General features: G+C 39.6%; 1 long non-coding RNA gene and 1 pseudogene across 1 annotated transcript; both read right to left on the bottom strand.

Annotated features, from left to right (window-relative positions):
* Positions 1-4,651: 4,651 nt before the first annotated feature.
* Positions 4,652-9,365, bottom strand: LOC111337490 (uncharacterized; annotated as a pseudogene).
* A 2,528-nt stretch (positions 9,366-11,893) lies between these two features.
* On the bottom strand, positions 11,894-15,002 carry LOC148732178 (uncharacterized). The gene is made up of 2 exons (XR_016000858.1): positions 14,216-15,002; positions 11,894-12,192 (listed from the first exon to the last, which is right to left on the bottom strand). It is a non-coding gene; the product is annotated as an uncharacterized LOC148732178 (long non-coding RNA).
* Between the last annotated feature and the right edge of the window lie 3,842 nt (positions 15,003-18,844).

The following is an 18,844-nucleotide window of genomic DNA, read 5'->3' on the forward strand; positions in this document are numbered from 1 at the left end:
ATATATTTACGGCAGACGCCGTCTGTGCGTGATACTGGTTTCATAATCAGCCGAGCCCGAGCCGCAACTCAAGCGTTCTAATATATTTTGTACTCACCATAAGTATCTCGAGGCCACAATGCTTCAGCTTGTCCACCTTGTAAAAGAACTATTTGGTAAAAAATGATGCCCAGGAAAATAATCGTGTACTTCTCCATGCTTAAATGGACATTTGGTATCTTTGCTCAGGATAGCTTCATGCTGAGTTTCGAACCACGTTATGTTTCCAGCTTTCTAAGAGTATCGTTGGCACGATTTTCCATTTATTTGCGTGTTAAGTACGCTCAATTAGAGCAATTTCGACATCATATGGAAAGTCAGAACGGAAGTGATGCGTTAAAATGGAAGTTTAGTACGGAAGTGAATTTATAGCTCTGGGCAGTGTTTCTCTCAACACACTTTAAGGCCCATTTTCATCCGAGATCCTTTGCAGTCGTTTGTTTCTGTTTTGGAATCGCGCTATCGTTAAATGGCGAACTCTGATAGTCATTCACAAACACTATTAAAAAGAAAAACAAAGATTTGGTGAAGAACACAGTAAAAAAATTTGCAGCTAAATATTTGAGACTGAAAAATCATAAATCGAGTCTGTATAAAACTTGTGCAAAGCTTACTTGATGTTGAAGGAAATTGTTCGGCTTCAACACTAAATTAAATATAAACAAATAACCAATATTGGCCAAAACTGATTTACTTTACGCATTTCAATTATAGAATAATGACTTGTACAAATGAGATCGCTTACCTACATATCTCAGGACCTCAAGTAAAAATCAGTCATAATTATTCCCACCTCGAAAAAATCTCCCCGGAGTCTCTAGTTCCATCGTAGGAACAATGCAATAACATTTCTGTAAAAGCACTTTCTGTAGTGTTACCGAAACCCATTGTTGTTTTCCTTGCCCTCCATAAATCATACACAGACTCTCGAAGTCGAATAACCTTTGCCGAGCCGGGCAGACCCGGCCTTCCTCTAGACCGCTTCTTCGGCGGCATCAACTTTTCAAATGACGTTTTTCATCGTCATACATGTAAGAATTAAAAACTATTTACTGATATGGATACTACGATAGTTTGTCGTTCGCACACGATTCAAGACGGAACTTTTAAAGCCCTAATTATTAAGATGGAAGAAGATATGAAAGCGATTCTGCAACTTCGAGGAAAATAGCGTATTTTTCATATATGAAAAATGATCTGGGCGCGCAAGGCATCTCGGTTGAAAATGGGCCTTTAACTTGATTCTTTGTTGAACTCTAGAAAACGAATTAAACAGAACGAGAAAAAGGAAGGAAGGATTCGTAAAAGAAGGATTATTTAAAGTAGAAAAATGAAAACCCCGAATACGTCATTCAAATGAGTGTTGTCGTACCTTGCTATTTGTTAGCTGACCCTTATCATTTTAGGCAATTACTATCTTTTGTTCTACTTAATTTGGTGGTCTGGTTTAAATTTAACTCAGTTCTTAAGAAACACTGTTAGTGTTTCTTAAGATCTGCTTTTTGCTTTCAGTTTAAGACTGAAAGCAAGAAGTAGGAGTTTTAAAATAAGCTGACTGAATAGCATAAAGGCTAGTCTTTTTCTTGCACTTAACTGGGAGTAAGGAGAGGGTGGACAAATCACAACATTTTTTTTTTCAGGTCTTACCAAACTAATGGCTTAAGTTGAAGTAGTTTGTAAATTGTACAATCTAATGGAATCTACTAATACAGTCGAAGAGGGGGTTATTTCTTATCTAGTTTTGAAAAGGAAAAACATTGCATGCGTCAAATCACTGATGTAGTTTTGAAACCTGTAATATTTGAGCACCAAAAATGACCCGTGCAGGAAATTTTCATAGAGATTGCGCACTTGGCAACAGGCATAAATTGGAATTGTAAAGAAGTTAAATATGATTTGCAATCTCATAATTTCGCACGTTCATATGAAATAAAGTCGCCAACAAAAATCCTTTACATCGTAATAAGACAATGTTTCTTGATACAATTTAGCAAAATAAAACTGTGACGTTCCGAAGCCATTATATTGACTATCGAGCAACCAGAGAATTAGTTGGGCAAGATAACCTTGGATCATTTTAATAAGGTAGAGGAAATGTTTTATTAGCATACCAGACCTTCAGAGGTTGGCTTGTCGAACGAACTGGGAAAGCGGACACTTCGGAGAATTTGGATAGAGATACGAGCTTGGCCTTGAATACGATATCCCCTACCCCCCTTCCCCTCATTCCGCAATCCAACACATCTCCTCGGAATCATTCGTGTGTCGTAAAGGATAACTTCCAAGTCGCAGAAGCAATTTTAATAAAAGATACCTCAAACACAACTGAGCCTAAAAATACAAACGTGCAATGTAAGATTAACTCTGGAGAACAAGCGTCAAGACATGTCTGTCAAATAAATGCTGAGCTGAATGTGAGTCACAACAATGCAAAATTTGTTTTTTACCTATGTAGTATGGTTAGGAAGCTATTTCAAGCAATTAATTCTTGTAGAGGCGCCCTTCTAACAATTGATGGCGGCTACCATAAAAACATCACTCTCTTTTGTTAATACACAAAAACGAACGCATAAGCTTCAGCCAACAAAGCTGAGAATGGGGGATGCCCTATAAGATAAGTTTTTTTGTTTTTGCACGATCGAATATCAAACATTCTCATCGATCACGGTCATTGGCGCAATAATTCGCGAACGAAGGAGAAAGTCTCCCTTATTTTTTGCCCATAAAAGGAAACTGAAGGATCTGATTGTTTGCAATTCTCTTCTTTTGTTATTCTGCTCTACAGCTTTAAGAGACAGCGATCCAAAGTACAGATTCTTTCGAGCACTTCGACTAAAATACTCTGGCTCACCCACTTCTATTTTGCCACAATTTTAAAGGTGTCTTCATTTGGCTCATATCCTTTCAGATCGCCCTTTCAGTATTGATACATGCCACTCCTTTCAGATCGCCCTTTCAGTATTGATACATGCCACTCCTTCAGAAAAGCTTACCACACGCTTTCTTAAAGCAAAAAGAGAATAAGGTGTGTAACAGCATTTCAGTCTAGCTCAATTTAAAGCTAAATTTTGCGTACTCGCAGAACGGAGACATCGACTGCAATAATCTATATTTTGAACCCAAGGTGGCAGTCACGTGCTACGCTGAGGGGGAGAACTTATGTCACGATAAGTTTCAGTTTGGACAATAAACTGCTTGCCTGAATGAACCATCTGGGTAAATTGAATTCAAAGCAGTCCCTTGACTAACAGGAGAGAAAAAGATTGTTACTAAATTCCGTTTAAGGGAGTCTGCTGGAGGCAACTAGACTTGGACAAACTTCAAACGATTTACTTTAACTTGTATTGAATGCCTCACAATACTCTCGAATGTAACTCAATGTAAATCGAAGCTACAGTTTCAAAAGACAGCAACTATTTTTGTTAAACGGTTATGCGAACAATACATCTGGTGAACAAACAATGAACGTAACTCGCCAGAAAAGATAAACAACACGTTCGTTTCCCGTGTCTCGATTGCCTTTTCTAAGCTCTAGAAATTTCAGTAAAAAAAACTTAAATTAAATTATTCGCCACCTTAAAAAGCTACACAAATAAATGGCTCAATAATAGCAACCAAGGTTTTCCTAACTTGGATTTGATCAATGTTACTCAGTCGTTTCAACCTAAATCAAATGGCATTTCCTACCGAGATCGATCCATTCGAGGATCATATGACTGCTTAGATTCCTTCGGCAAGGACTCGCCAAAGACAAAATAAAACAAAGAGTTCGAATGATATCAAAATTGCTGAGATTAAATTAGACTTAAAGTTACGGTTGTCATCTCTCGACTACAAGCGCAAACACAGGAAACTTACTGATAGGCCGTGAAACACGAAGATAGGCCCTATTCTTGCTTAACCGGCCACGTATATAAGTACTTGTATTGAACAATTTTAAGGAATCCTAAGCTACCTAATTAGTCCGTTTTGAACAGTGGTCTATTAGATTTTTTACCACAATTGGTTGTGACGTCGCAATCGGATCAGCCTATTGGCCGTTTCTTGATGAGATATACAGACAAGGCTGCTCGCGTCAACGTGTCAGGTAATGTATTTACATTCGGCGGAACTAAACTGTAAGTGGCAGTGACAAAGAATGTAAATATTTTCCTATTGGTATGTTAGCACGTGGGCCGCTATGGCGTTAATTGAGACTTTTGTTGTATGGTGTATTTAAGGTTTGACATTTGTAATGTATTCATCTCAGCTCTCGAACTTTCCTAGTTTTATATTAAATTTTATTTTTACTTCTAACCCCCAGAGGTCTGTGCGCCTGCATTTGGATGGGGAATACGTTCCTATTTTTCCCATTGGGTTTTTGGGTTTTCGTATCATGCGGCGGCACACTAAACGTTTTAGCCCGAGAGGTGATGACTAGTTGTTTACTATTTGTGTAACTTTGTCGGACGGCATTAAATACTCGGGCTCCTAGTTCGAGCTGCACACCCACTCTTGTGTATTAGTCGTGAATTTAAATAGGAAATGGTCGTGCACCGAAAGAATCAATTTACTCGACGTCGATACTGTGGTCACAAAAAAAAATCGACAGTGGTTTAGCGTGGTATGTACTCTTATCATCGAAGATGATAGATATCACAGTCTTCAAAATGTTAAAACGCTAAGCCACTGCCGATTTGTTAAATTCTTAAGTGGCGTAGCATCCTTCCATGGTACTGATCTAACTTGGTTCGGCCCAAGACATTTCGGTGCTGATTTTTCATAAATTTAAACCACACCTATGTAATTGAATAATCGGAATTTTCTAAACAAAGGCCCTATTCAAAGCTATTCGCTTCAACGTATCTCCGCTGTCTTCCGTTAACAGAAAGCAAACTGTCTCTTTCCTCGCACTCACCGCTACCGTTTTTTCCATTGACAAAAGGGCGCAGGCATGACTCTCCACTAACCTGCCTACTTAAAACAAAAATAGTGACGATTAGTGAAAGCAGGATGCAAGAGTTGACAATCATTACCATCCAAACGTAAGCATTCATGTAATTCTTGGAGCTTTCCAAGGCCGAAAACCTTACCAGGATGAAAGACATGGACAGCACCAACCAAACCAGAGGCTCGAAAAGTTTTCAGAGGTGAACCTGTATTGAGAAAGATTATTATAAGGATGCAAACACAGATGTATAATCGCAAAGTTAACCAGAATTACCCAGACAACGAAGGTTTGTAAAGAAGAGGAAGACGAAATCATCGACAAGGCAATGGCGAGCAATAAGCGACGGAGAAGCATCACGATCTCAAAGTACCCCTGGTACCTTGGTTTGTAAGGCAAATAAGCAGGACCAAGCCACGTGTCAAGTTTTGTACGATCCTCAGGGCTCATATTAATGTTAAATCGAAAGAAGAAAAAAAAGAGTAACGCCAGAAGCAAAGGAAACCCAATCACGTAGACCGCCACAGAGACGAAACCAAGAGCTGAAAGTATTCTGTAAGCATCGGATGTGCATTCAATCCAATGAGAAATTGGCATGTATAGAATATCAAGGTCATTTTGACATGGGCGTAAGATGGAGAGGGTTTGCTTTACAACTGGAAAATAAGTGAAACTTAAACCGAGAAAGGCACTTTGGCGGCATTTAAAGTAAACGTTTTCCATGCGTCCTTCCTCGGGACGAACCTTGTGGTAGCCCTGCATAATTATAAAGTAGACACCGACCATTGCCAAGCAACCGATTGGAAGAAGAAGAATAAACGCAAACTTGCCAACTGGATTGAAAAGGGAAGGTAAATTGCATGAAAGTGAAGGGAAATACAAATTCCAGAAGCTGTTCAAGTAGCTTTGAGCTGCAACGATTTTTGGAGTCCAGACGTTGGAGCTGGAAACCGTGAAGTCCAGGGTTTGGATATGAAACACGGCAATGCTAATGAGAGACTTTGTGCCTTTTCCTCGACTAGTCATGCACAACACGAAAACCACCAAATTCAATTTGAAAACCCAAGTAGACAAAAATTCCAACAGCATAAAGATGAACATCAAAAGAAAATGTACTGCTGTTACAACAAACCATTTGATAGGCTGCAAGTTAAAATAAAAAAATGCTCAAAGAAGAACGAGGAAAGAAATGGCAAAGATAGGAATGAACACGTAGTAGTAGGTGAGATCTCCCTTCACAGACTGGTAGCACAATCCGGCAATCTTATAAAATCCTTCTTCACAACGGGAGCAGAACCTGTCAGTGTTTCCTGAATGACAGATACAGGATTCAATGCATTTTGTAATCAGAACTGATACTAAACACTTGTTACGAGGAGTACGAGTCGTTGCTAGGTGATATGTCAAGGCGACAGGTGCAGGAAACCATGGGATTGCATGCAGCAGGTACTGGGCACTTGACGAGATGGGTAACATTCCTAGGACCAGGAGATGGCCAATAGCCAGGACCTATCTTCCTAATGTTTGGGCTAAGGTCTCCCTGGACCGTAACAGTAATTTGGTTTCACGTTCCACCAGCCATACATGTTTTGCATAGTCCAATGTCTCGGTAAAAATTTGGATCACACATGCAATATCTGTACTAGTAAAATGTAGGATTCAAGCGAATGCGACCATTGTTGAACGTTAGGTGTCCTTCGGGACACGTAAAGTGGTCTTCTTGAAGTTTTCTGACCATTCTCGAAAAATCGAGGCGAAAGATTAATGGATGCGCTGTTTTCTTCCCGCATTGAAGGATTTCCAGAAATATACAAATACTGGAGGCTGATCAAATTCTGAATTCCTACCGGAAGGCTTCCCGAGAAGTTGTTTGATGAGATGTCAAAATAGGTTAAATATGAAAAGTCTCCAAAACAAAGCCTGTATGGCTCCGTAAAATCTACGCCTGTTACCTCGTAAGTCGCAAATGGACATGTTCACAAAGTAAAGCACAACTGCGGGTACGGGACTCTCAATATCGCAAAAACTGATATTTAGAACTGAGGGACCTTTCAAGAAGAGGTCCATAAAGCTTGAAATATTAACTGCTAAATTCCTATTTTCTGTAAGTGAGAGGAAAGAGTTTACAGCTATGTTTGGTTTGGTAGACCATGGCCTCCCTCTGTTTATCGAGGAAAACCTGTTCTGTGACAAATCAATCATGGAAGGCGGTAAATGAGCAATTCACCAGGAATGTCTCCAATGTGCTGATTGTTAGCAACATTAAGAATCCTCACGTGATGAGTTTTCGGAATCTTTTGAAAAAAACTACCCGAAATGTTGTTCCCTCGGTAGAACTAAGTGGGTAAAGTTATGTGGTAGTGTATTTGGTAGTTTTCCTGTTAGCTGAATGCCCGATACAAAAAGTTGGGTCAAGGCGGTGATGTTGAAGAGGATATTCAAATCTCCCCACATGTGACCAGGAGTGTTTCGGAGGTCAAGATACAAAGTCTTCGTAATCTGGATATGCTGCTAAGTATTCGACCAGTGAAGTTAATTCCTCCGAGACACAACATTCTTAACCCTGTCATATTCCCAATGTCTACTGGTAGGTCACCAGTAAAGCCCTCCCCGTTCATTACACAGCCGAGGAAATTGTTCGAATTTGTTAGTTTTACGATGTCCTTCGGAATTTCCCCAGATATAGAGGCTGCATTGAAAACGATCGATAGCAGACTGCGTATGTTTCCGAATAAAAAGTCGCCAATGCGTCCTCGGAGTCTTGGGTTACCTGGAGTACAAAGTGACAACAAGTTGCGTACCTTCCACAGATTGGAAGGTAGAACACCATCTAAGTCGTTGTAAGCCAATACAATGGTTCTTACATATGAACTGTTGTAACAGGAGATACCATGCCAGGAACAGTGAGATTTTGAGCCATTCCACCCTGCGTTGTCGTACCATTGCTGGCCATTTGTAGATTTGTAAAGGTCAAAGAGGTCTTTCTTGTTCAGGTGTAAACGTGAAATCAAATAATACAGGAAATCTCCAATGGCCTCTGACAATCTTTTTAAAATAGTCACGACCCTCGTTGCCATAGCCGTGAACTGATTCAATTCTGGAATTGAAGAAAGTGAAGATTCAGATTAGGATAATGGCTAAAAGGATAATTTTGTTGATAATTCCTCTCCCCTGGGGCGTTTTGTGCGGGAATACCTCGCCTTGATACATACCTTTCCCGTTGTATATGCGAAATTCCCAAACTGTTACCCGTATATATTTTATCTGTGGAAAATGGGGCCTCTTTTGCGTACGTTTAGTTAAGCTACAGAGGTAGGCGAAGGGGTTACTACATCTAGTAACCATTCATGGAATATTATTTTGTACTACGTGGCCTAAGTGGACCAATCAGCGTTGAGTATTCGTGACACCCCCCCAAACTTGATATGTAAAGCACAATTTACAGGTATTAATTGTTATATCAAAGTTCACACAGCACCCAGGTGGATAATCAGACGTGGTTTGATGCTACTCTGGTTTAAAGATTTAATGAATGTAACCGAAATTACAATTCATCGACCCGACGTTTCGACACTCCTGTCTAATACCTTAATCAGGGGTTATCTGATCGTTGCAACAAGAGGCACTTTTATGCGCTCACTAATTAGCTATCAGAAAAAAGGCAGCTAATTAGTGAGCATATAAAAGGGCTTCTTGCCGCAAAGATCAGATTCCCCTGATGAAGACACTAGACAGGATTGTTAAAACGTTGAGTCGATAAATTGTAATTTCGGTTACATTCATTAAATCTTTAAACCGGAGTAGCATCAAACCATGTCAGGCAGCAATTGTGTCACACAGTCACACATTAGACTCTCTTTCTCTAAAGACGTCACACGCCGTGGTTTGCTATTGCATTTCTTCCGCCCTCCATGAAATTAATTACATTTTGAAGAAAGTCGAATTGGGCTGCGCTTAGCTAAATGGTAAGTCATTCTGCGAAAAATGAAAATTAGACATTTTCTTTGCAAAGTAGGAAAGGGGAAAGGCAGGATGAGCGTGAAACGTCTCAGTGCTACACAACAAAAACGTTGGACAACTTAAATAAATAACAATTAAATGTCATGGTTTGTCAATCATCCCTACCGACGCATTATTTGAAGGTGAACTTAATTTAGCTTTCGTAGTATTTTCTGCAACTCATATACTTCATAAAACTCAATGACGAAATAAGTATGTCTTTCTCCCGGTTCTTATCCCCATTTCTTTTTACTTTGTGCCCTCGATGAAATGACTTTTGGGCCCATGTTAGGACATATAGTTCATTTCCTAACTCTTTCACATTTTCAAATACCTGAAAAGATTCGTGGACAGAAGAGGCAGTATTTTGTCCCGCGCGTATTTCTTTCCATGGAGACATTTCAGCGGAAGAAAATATCACAAAAATTGTCCAAGTAACATATGATCTGAAGCTTTTTATCTCTCGAGTTTTCAAATTCCTGATAATGATACCTGACTCAAGTTCCGGGTGACATGACCGGTTATCATTACATCTCACTCTTGAAACCCTAGCCTAAAAGCGACTAACTGACTAGACCCTGTACAGGATTGTGGGGATGACAACGGGTCTGTAAACTTGACTTTGGTTATGAGACAGAGGGAGTGGACCAACACTCAGGGTCTTAAAATTAATTGAGAGGAATATGCTTCCTTTCTTTAACATCAAGAAATGGTTAGATATTCTAGTCTTCTCGGATAGGGACGAATAAATGGAGGTCCAGTCTCCTGCAGGGTTGGGGTAGGAGACGTTAATTTCCCACGCACGAGATTACTGTGTGATGGATGTCTTCCCTGGGGTGGGTTGGGTGGGTAGGTGAAATCGCTTCGGACTAAACTCGGCTGCCAGAGGCGCCTGTCTGATTTCAACCTTAAAATTGTAACTAAACACGTATGTTGTTTAGAGAAATAGAAACCTTTACCTTTACCTTTTTCCAGACTCGTTTGGACAGTCTGCTGGAGGAACTGCTAGCCTTTGAGAGACGGTTGTAGAAGAATAGCAAACTCTGTTTGAACTCAAATAAAAGGAATAAGAACCGTTTTATTTCCGTTAATTTTTTAAATCTATCCTCTTTGATGAGAGGAACAGTTTTTGCTACTCCAATTGAACTTGGGGCCTCTTCCTCGAGAAAAAAAAATATGCTCGTGAGGAAAACTTCAGCCCTTCCATTAATGCTCAGAGTTTATCTCAGTCTCTTAAATACAAGGCTTCAGCCTATAGATATAAGTCCAGCAACTAGATCAACTCGGTATCTGATCACTAAACCGTCTATACCGCAGCTGCTAAATATGATAGGCGGCTAACAGCCGCTGTCAGGATGTTTCATAAGTTTGTCCTTTGCAAGTCAATAAGATAATAAGTTAATAAGATCTATATATATCTTATTAACCAAGCGCGAGGGCCGTACTGGGAGAATATCGGCCCGAGGTCTTGACAGTACAAAAAAGACCTTTTTAGCATATACGAACATAGTTTAGATTGTTTTGTAAGGTGGTTTTTCTTGCTTTATTTTTTACATTTCCGAGTTTTCACTCCTTTGGTCATGATGTACCATTCCTATCAATTTTGTTGATGAAGGCATGATAAAGAGGATCGCATACGGCTCGTGTTGCGGTGACACCCCAATTATGGCTACTTATTGAATGATAACTGTTTTATATACGTTTGAGCGGGGTAGCGAATAAGAATATAATTATTTTACTATCACTGTGAAAGTAAAGGATTTTGTCAGCGCACTCGCTAACCATTAAGCTACCGAGCGTCTCCCACATCAAGTTTTCAATGACTATATTTGATGGGAGTATGTTGATGGGGATTAGTTGTTTGCAGGCAGCTTCTCGCTTTTTTTTATTTTTTCCCGAAAGTCACCAGTCTTTACCCTCCAGGGTGTAGCAAGGGAAGAGAGAGACATTGTGGGAGAAAAGTGTCTTGTTCACGAACAAATCACAAAGACCCAGCCTGGACTCAAACTCAGGCCTCCTGATTTGGAGTTCAGCACGATAGTCGTCAGACTACCGCGTCTCCTCAACAAAACCAGCATTTAACTACGGTAAAAAATCTGGTCGTCGAGCCATGGCCGAAGTTGCATGATTTCGTGAGACGTCTGGGAAAGATGGCAGGTCATCATGTACCATAACCGTTAACAAATCTCTTTTGTTACCACCAGTAGGCATAACGATTGCGTTGACTGACGGTGTTGTGTGTGACCGAGGGAAAATTCTCTTAAAACCACGTTTGAATTCGTTGGATCTGATCACGTGAATAATAGGGCTCATAGCGCCGTTGATAAGAACTATCACAACGGTGGCCGACCGCACTGAATTAGGAAACCGTCCGGTACCAAGGTTTGCTGTGATTGACAAACAGATGAATCCTGGGAGATGGCAGAATGCGAACGCGGTGGAAATTTAGTTCGCGCGTGCGGTCTACAAGAAACATCGAGTTAACTATTACTTCTCTGGTTAGTACCAAATTATGCATTTGCATAAATCTAGCGTCCATGGCAACCCCTCGGGCTAAGGTCTAGTTTAGCCAATGAAAGTATTGCAGTATTTGTAATGTATGCGGGGGAAATTTAGCACGACGGATGCATGCACATGAACGAAAAAGCGTTGCTATAGTGGAGCCCAAGAAGCGCACCCCATGAAAATCGACTGAAAACTTTGATTTTGATTTGGGAAATGCCCGATTTTTTTCCAGCAAAGCGAGAGTCACCAGAGAAGACTTGAAACCTTACTAAACAACTGACCGAGGTAAGTGTTTTAATCCGAATTGTTTTAAACTCCATTTAAGGCGCTTTTAATATGTCAAGATCGGCCGTTATGCGACTCCATTTTGAATTTCGGAGGTACTGAATCTCGAGCAGAAAATCTAGTGTTGGTTCCAAAGAGTGCGGTAACACTTTTATTCGTCTAATAGAGAACTTTGTAAATAAATTACACCAGATTTACATATATAGTACTCGTTCTTAGTCAACGAACCAATACATTGCTACTGTAAGGGGAAACGTTTGACTCATTCGCTCTTCGTTTTAAATTTCTCTCTTTAGGTTTGGGAGCTTTCCCTGGATTTGACGTAATCTCTTGTCCTTTTTCTTCCCATGGTCAAAATGCTGACTGGGTTTTGAATTCGGAGTGTATTCTTCAATCCCTTGTTCACAATAGAATCCAAGACGCACCCATTATCATCGCTGGAAAAATGAAACAAGTAAACGAAGTTGTTTTATTTGTCACTCTCAACAAAACTACTGATAATTTAATCGGGGGGACACTCTCGGGTGAGCAGAAAAAGGACCCCGTTTGTTCATTAAAGTATTTTCGCCGATGGTTGCTTTAGCAGTGGCACTTCCACCACAAAATTTTCGCGCCAGTTTTACTGAATGCTGTGATTGGTTGGTTATCTTAAGGGCGCGTCAGCGTGTAAGTCGGCAGGGGGGTAGGGGAATTAGGTGGACGAGTTTTATTTTTTTCGCCCCCCTCCACCTCGCATGGCATGCCCATAGCGGATCTAGCACAGGCTATGGTTTCCTACGTTTCTTAGAGTTTGAATGTGGTGTTTTTCTCGATCGAAAACCTGATACAGTGTATACTTTTAGCGCGAGGTCTATATGTAAGGTACTGTGGATTATCATATTTGTATCTTATGTTAAAAACAATTTTGCATGAATATATTATTTCGACGCAGTACCCTCAAGTCAACATGCCACAGCTAGCGCAAGTTATAGAGCCCTCCAGACATCTTACCAATGGTTCGCATCCAACTTCAACTGCGTTGAAGTAAAGGTTGAATTGAAAGTGTATTGACAATTGGTTAAATGGTTCGTGCACTATTTTAAGTACTTAAGGTTCTTGGAAAACAAGTTTTGTGTTCAACACAATGGAGCGAATTGAGCGAAAAATTTCCCTCAGTATAAGAATGATCTTCTCAGCCCTAATCTAGTTACACGTAAACATATCTAGAGCAGATCGTAGAAATAATCTAGCCCAGATTTTTTTATAGGATATCCGCTTCCTTTTATTTTTGTTTTTCTTTCAGAAGCCCTACTAACAGCACACCGTGCTACACGGATTGATTCGTTGATGGTACACAATTTTATTTCTGACAATTTAACTCGATCTAAGATATGCGACGGCGTACAGACCTCGCGCCAAGATCCCCGTAGACGCATCTCTTATTTTGACCCGTTACGTGATAACAAACGAGTGAGCTGTTTAGACAAAACTGTAAATTAGTCTTGATTAATAGATGTCCTTGTCATGTAAGAGTTTATTTTCACCATTTGCATCGGTCGATAATACTTTTCGGACAAATGTTTTAAGACAATGAAGTTAGCCAAAACAAAGGCTCTCAGTTTTCCTATCTTAGGCCCTATTCGCACTACATCGAAAAATTGTAAAAAGTTGAAAATTTTGTAACAACGAATATTTTGTTATTGTAATAAACGTGCGAATTTTTTGTGTAACCACAAATGTCAATCAATTGAAATAGATACCGAGATTTCGTGACAGTGCATTTCCTTTTATGTCGTTTGTGGTCAAGGATTGATCGCAAAACAAAATGCCCACGCGAAGCGTTTAATTATCCTTCCTTTCCATTTGCTTGCCATGCAATACCTGATCGTGGCTAGTCAACGATCACTCCCTATCTTTTTTCATGATTGCCGTCCATCTCGTCAAATCATGTCAACATAAGCATTAAGACAGATGTCTACGAATCAGTTTTATTTTTTTACAGCCAAAAATAGAACTGCGTCGTTTTCCTAACTACAAAAAATATTTTTTTCCAACTATTCAACCGACACGAAAGAAATTCGCACAATAGCAAGGGAATAAACTTGCAGTAAATGTTGGTATTTTAAATTAGAATTTACCAATCTACGTACGTAGAATTCGTCTGAATTATGATAATGAGTAAATGAACTTGGAATTTAGCTCGCAATTTCTTGAGAAACTTTTCTCACCTATACTAAGAGCGAGTCTTTCGCGTTAAATGCGAGGAAATTGGAAAGTGAGCTCGTTTCCAGGCAGTGGGGAACGTTCGCAAAAATACATCGTCCAGTTTACACCGCCGGGGCTTGCTGGTAAAGTAATCACGATGGTCTGTCATTTTAGACCGCTTACTGTTGTGTGTATCTTTCCTTATCAATTTAAAAATCAGGTCCCGACGTAACGGCAAAAATTGAAATAAACGCCAAGTAAGATAAGTCTACTTACATAAGCAAACTCTGTTTGCCAATCAGAGTCATTATGTGCCCTGAGTTTTCCAGCATCTTCATGTAAGAAACTCATGCCTGCGCCCGCGCGCTATCGTGTTATGTATCCCAACCTAATATGTCTCATTAGAGCAGGGGATGCAAATAGGGTAAAGTTGCCTCCAGCGACCTCCGCATAGCTCTTTCTACCAGGCTCCGCCTCTCTCTTATTACTCATACAAGAGAAGGTAGACAAGATTACAAGTAAGACATTAAAGAATCATTCATAAGGTAATTTTAATAACACCTATTAATATCAAATTTGAAAAGTACGCCAACAGTCCTAACGGACACCTGCCATTACACTAACCCCGTAATCCCCTTCTCTCATCAAAATTTCTTTCTCCTTGAAAAAAGCGCTTTAAGGCTTCGGTCACTTGTTGTTAGCGTATGTCATTTAAGCAATTCCTAATCAAGTGTCTGAAGAAAACTGAGATTCAATTGGTTTTGATTTAATTTGTTCTGTGATTGGTCTAAACAGGTCGTGCCGCATTCTCAACCGATCAGATTCAAAAGTTAAGCTAACTGCAACTTGGTCACAGTCGTTTTCTCGCGCTTACATTTTACTTGAGTTATGATTGGTTCCTTCTGATATCACTCTCTCGCTTTGGTTTTAAAACGATCAGTTGAAATACATCACGTTCAACGGAACACGTATTTACAAAGCCTTTTCGAGACTATTTTCAATCTCTCAGTTGAAATTTTACAACCAGACAGCTCTATTTGGAAACGTGGATTTAGTCTGTGAAGTGAAGAACTCGTATATGTATATGTATATGAATTGTACATATATATATATATTTAAACGAATAAACAAGAAATAAAGTTATTTCACTTATCCTTGGAGTGCTCGATGCAGAAATGTGCAGAGCAAAATACAAATGTGAAAGGAGGAAATTATTACTATATATAAATAAATAAAAGAGGAAACAAGATGATGTTATGTGAGGAGTATTTCGTTTCATTTTGCAGCGATATTACCGTACAAATATTTGATGCATTGCACCTTTTAAAATTCCTATCGCTTCAAAATTATTACTATGGTTAATCGCTGAAATGTTTTAGATTTTCTGATTAGTAAGGGTCAAACCAGTTTGTTAGCATTTCACACATGTTTGACTTTATATACGTACAGTTTAATTTCTTAATTTTAGCTGGTCAAATTATGGCCTTCCTCGCCTTGGTGACCAGCCCTGTGTAGATATCTGGACCGTGTGAAGCGAAGGGAAGTCAGTCTCCTTCGGAAAGTTCTGAATGACATTATAAACGACGGCCGCGTAGGATAACAAGAAGAAGTAGATAGTGTATTCCAAGCAAGGAATATTTCTGACTGCGCAAATGAACCTCTGACTGACCAATTTGGCAACACTAAGATTATTTGTGTAAACATAAAAATCAATGCGACAAAAAAAGCAAGTTTATTTTTTAATTCCCTAAGACCTAAATACTTGTTATCATCGCGATTCAAAAGGAGAAGAAAAACTTGCATGTGCCTTCCCTATAGACCTCACTTCCGGCCAACGTCATTTGCACCTTGTGGTCGAAGATCGTTGTTTCATCAGTTGCCGTGCTTCGAACGGTGGCCAGGAGATGGGTTTTCGGAAGAAAAGAACAAGTCGATGTCCCTTTTCCAGGCCACCATAGTTTCAAGATACGTATTGGCAATTTTTTGTCTTTCCTAGCGAAAAACTCGGGTTCGTTCTCTGTTGAGTTCGTGTAGTTGTGGTTATGCGACATACACGATTTTCCCAGTTAAGGTCACTCGGTTTTATGGGGCACGCATTTTCCGCGTGTACAAACTCATTACCTTTCTCGGCAAAACCTGAACAAACTTGATTTTCTGGATTAGAAATTCAAGCACGCATGAATTATCGTATTCCATTATTATGTTAAGATGTATTGGATGATTCCCGCTGTGGTCATGTAAGAATACACCATCTACCTTCCTGTTTCCTAACCTAAGCCGGTTGTGGCCGCGGAAATAAATTACAGAAAAAGAAAATCTTACGGTTTCCGCCAACAAAAGGTCAAAGCCAAGCTAAATAGGGAAACTAAGACAAATATTAGTAACAGCATTCATTTTACCTCTGTCAGCTTCGTTCAAAAATCCGGCGAGCGCACTTTTACATTTTTGACGGATTTCAAAAGCCATTAGCTATAAAAGTTTTCCTTAGAACTCATAATTCTCACGATACAGCTTAAAACGTTCATATTATATACATGTTATCGAGGCGCTAGCAATATTCACATGATTCCGCAGATAGTTCTATGATACTTTCACTTGGAGTGAAGAAATTTGTACGTGGAAAGGTGCCAGTCACCCTGAAAGCGGCTGAACCGAAATGACCTTCATAACTGATAATGTTTCATAGAGGCCTTTCAAGGGATTGCAAAGATGACGATGCGATTTTTCTCGCCGGCGTACATGCATGGTAGAGGAAATCCCTGTCATTAATTAGATTAATAAAGATATGAAGTGATAAATCACTAAATGAATGGCCATTTCTTAACAGCAAACAGGGTCAGTTATTACTCGTGATGACTAAAAAATTCGTTCTCAAGGGCTCTGAAGAAAAGCCATTTTGGATAGAACAGAAATCGAACCTCTCCAATTAGCTTTCTGCTTTCTCACATCTGAGGAAAAAATCACGACAACCGCAAGCCAACGAACAAAGCAAGCTTTGCAGTTCGCACGTGATATTCGAATGTTTTTCCAGTGCAATTAGAGACCTGCAAGATAACTTCAGCCTCTTTGCAGGACATTAAAGAGGATCAGTCAATTGATTCCCCCGATTGCACTAATTACGAGACTTAAAGCCGCCTTTCTTTTCCCAATCGGCAAAGATTTCTCCTCATATTTCTGGCGCAAGCTTGACCCATCTCATTCTTTCGTGGATTATACGCTTCTTATATTGCTTTTATTAGAAAGCTGTAAACCAAAATGTGTCTATCAGTGCAGAAGCACTTGGAAAAAAAAAAACATGATTTGGACTTATGAAAATAACAATGTGTTCATAATAGCCGACGCTTGTTTTCTTTCGGGAGCGAATCTTTCCCTGAGTTTTGAATTTACTCTGCTTCTTCTTCCTCTTCTTTTATTATTATTTTTTAAAAGCACAGATAAATTATTCAAGGGCAGATTTTCTTGCAAGCCGTTCGCACGCCCCATGGCAGGTCTTCGAAGTGGTTCTCCAAAAATTTGTCAGTGTCCTCCTTCGTAATACATGTAATTTTTTAATCGCTATTATTTGTTGTACATGTTGTGGCACTCATAAGTGGTTTAAGGAATCCATAGGACTTTAAGACTACCTTTCAATTGCAAAAAGTCAGGAGCGATTGATCAACTTTACAAACTGTACAAGCTAGGCTATGAGGGACCAAATGAACACACGCTTTAAGTTTCTACAGCTACAGGTATGTCTCTAACATCTTCCTTTGAGACTTTTTAAAACTTTCCAGTTCGTGGCTTATCAAAGCGCAACGGGTCTTCGGTCTATTAACGCGGAGTGATTTTGAGTCTTCACTGAGAGCTTCATATTGAATGATGCATGTCCCCAGGGACCCTCCGCTTCGGTGCCTTTTCACGTAAGTTGTCACCTGAAACTCCACTAATAATACAAAGGAGTAATTAAAAAGTACATGTATTTCTAGTTTTTTTTTTTTTTCTCCTTACTTTTTTCTACTCAAAAGCACATTTTCCTTAGTCTTAATATCAGAAAAATTTAAATATTCCAGCAAGATGTCATATGATTTCTACCCATTATTTCTTTTGGACGGTAATTTTGCGGGTTGCGCACTGTTATTTTTAACCTGTGGGTCATGCCCGCGTGGAAAGTGTTTGCCTTTTTTTCTCAGGTTTGTTATTTAATGTGTCGGGCGTTAATCGCTCTGCCGTTCTAATGTTGATAGGCTTGCGATATGAACCAGACGAGAACACCGAAGTACAAAGCCTAAAGAGCAACTAAACTTCACTTCTGGAAGTGAAATGAAACTCAATAAAATCGAAGTCAATTCTAGCTTCCTTTTTCCAATATGGAATTGCCGACCTGAATGTAATAACCCTCTGAAGTGATTTAGAACTTTTGACCCAAAAAAGTTGTTATGATTTTTTTTCTGATTTTTGCTCACCATTGAACTGGTTATGGAAAACCTATCTGACAACCTATCGAAATTCTATCTGATAAGTTGGTCACGAACGTGGTAAATACGCGCAACAAGGGGTTTCAACTTGCAATGCAACAATGTTGCAAGAAGACAAGTTGAAGAAAAATGTTGGCCGTATTACCGGACCTTAAGGAGAGCCTTTAAGTTTGTATTTAGGCTCCAAGGTCAGGGTCTCTTCTTATTTTAATCTCCACTTTTACTTGTCTTCTTTTCGCTTCGATTCGCAAACAGCCAGTATAAAATATAAGTCGAAAGTAAAAAGGTACTGGTACTTGGAATACGTGCAAACTGCTATAATGCTGGTCCCATGACTCAGATGCGATGGCTGATAAGCAAAAGTCTCTGATCGAAATTCTATCTGGAAAATGGGGAGGGAAAGTTCGAGCTCGTGCAAAGTAGAGTCACTGAGCATGTTTTCTAGCCTCTC

This window comes from Stylophora pistillata, chromosome 4, assembly GCF_964205215.1.
Source record: "Stylophora pistillata chromosome 4, jaStyPist1.2, whole genome shotgun sequence".
In the NCBI taxonomy this organism is placed as follows: Eukaryota; Metazoa; Cnidaria; class Anthozoa; order Scleractinia; family Pocilloporidae; genus Stylophora; species Stylophora pistillata.